Here is a 1,798-nt window from a genome sequence, read left to right as displayed (position 1 = left end):
TAGTGGTTATGGTTCTTGAATGCTGACCCCAAGGTCACGGAATCGAATCCCTGCCACGGCCGCCGCATTTAAATGGAAGCGAAATGCTAGAGGCCCATGCACTTAGATTTAGGTGCACGTTAAGGAACCCCAGTTGTCTAAATTTCTGGAGTCCTCCGCTATGACGTCCCTTATAATCATATGATGGTTTTGGGATGTAAAACTCCAACAATTGTTATTACTAACAGGCTACGTGGCTTTTCTGTGGGCCTGCCTCCGTCCCACGTGTGTCACTCAGATTAACTTGCCTTTGTTATTTTTCTTTTCCGTTTTTGGTTAATCTTTTATGGCATAAGAGGAGTGGACATGCTACATTTTAGTCAAAAGTAATTCGGAAAGGTATGAGTAGTCTTCTTGAAGTTACTTGCTTGGAGTAACTCAATACGTTACTAAATTACCTGCCCACAAAGGTAAGTTATTACATTACTCATTACTGCAAAAGGTGATTTAACTATTGTAATTTTATTACTGTCAAGTAAGCATAGTACTAGATGCAGTCGCCCATTTTTTGTGATGTTTGTGCAATGAACCTAAGGTAGCAGTCGCTCTAAAAACATGCGCGTGCTGGTCTAGTGATTTACATATTAAATAGCCAACCCCGGTAATGAAACAGCAGGAGGAAGGAGTTTAACAGCTACCACTGGGTGGACAAGAGATTATTACAGAGCAGTTGCGTCATTTCGAAGGAACCGTTTTTCACTGAATATAGGCTTTGACATATTAGTTGTGTCCACAGTAACGGTGGTGATGGCATCAATATACGGCAAGTCCAGATACAGACGGTTTCGGAAAATTTTGAAGAGTTTCATGCGCTGGATCGCCCGCTCTACATGGACCCTGGCCCTTGCAACTGCCTGGTTCATGATTGCTTCTTCTGCAGTCAGCTGTGACTGTTTCGGAAAGGGTGGCCTGATCATTTTGATATCTCTCTCTTTGCAGAGTTCTTGAACTAGAAATCCATTGTCTACCAGAACTGCTTAAACAGCTGGAATAAGGTTTTCAAGTAGTCCTGTATCTTTAGTTATAGACGAGTCCGAGGCTTTGCCACCTGATGTTACGCTGACATAACTGATAAGGCCATCAGGGATTTCGCTTACTAGCACTTTTGCCATAAATATGCGCTTGTAAAGGCTATATGTGAGAATTCTGGACTTCAGGTACTTCGGCCTTTCACATGGTATCTCAGTGCAATCAAGCACCATCCTTGTGTCAGGGTACTCTTTGAAATACACGGTCATAAATGCTGTGACAGTTTCTTTGCTTGGCAGAAATATTCAATGTTCGAGCACTCCAGCCAAAATCATGATAGCTTTCTTGAATATATTTGCCACTGTCGTTCTGTGAATTCCAAAAAGCACAGCCAGCAAGCTGAATGATGTGTCATAGTAGAGCTTCATGTAGCACAGGAGAACAGCATCCTCGTTAGTAAGGAAGAAGCTTCTAGCTGTTTCTGAGACGCGTGCTTCCGTAAATACTTGACTGATCATTGCAGAATAACTCGAACCAACAAAATCCGTTCATCACTGCGATGGCCTTGTCACTTTCTACTTTGCTAATCGGGATTAGCTGTCTCCAGCCAGTGACACAGTGGTCCAATGTGCTCACCTGGGCATCTAGTTCTGTGGCAAAATCATTGAAGAAATAGAAATAAGGTACAACTAGTGCTCTGTCCCACAATAGAGGTATATGAAGACACAGAACGTAAGTTTGAAAGTACAAAACGTACCAGCTTCACCAGCTTCATCAGAGTGTATTGTGC

At 42.6% G+C, this 1,798-nt stretch overlaps 1 pseudogene; it reads right to left on the bottom strand.

Annotated features, from left to right (window-relative positions):
* Positions 1–698: 698 nt before the first annotated feature.
* Positions 699–1,445, bottom strand: LOC125758639 (uncharacterized; annotated as a pseudogene).
* Positions 1,446–1,798: the final 353 nt, after the last annotated feature.

This window comes from Rhipicephalus sanguineus, chromosome 5 (genome assembly GCF_013339695.2).
Source record: "Rhipicephalus sanguineus isolate Rsan-2018 chromosome 5, BIME_Rsan_1.4, whole genome shotgun sequence".
Taxonomy (NCBI): domain Eukaryota; kingdom Metazoa; phylum Arthropoda; class Arachnida; order Ixodida; family Ixodidae; genus Rhipicephalus; species Rhipicephalus sanguineus.
This window is presented reverse-complemented; position numbering and strand designations above follow the sequence as displayed.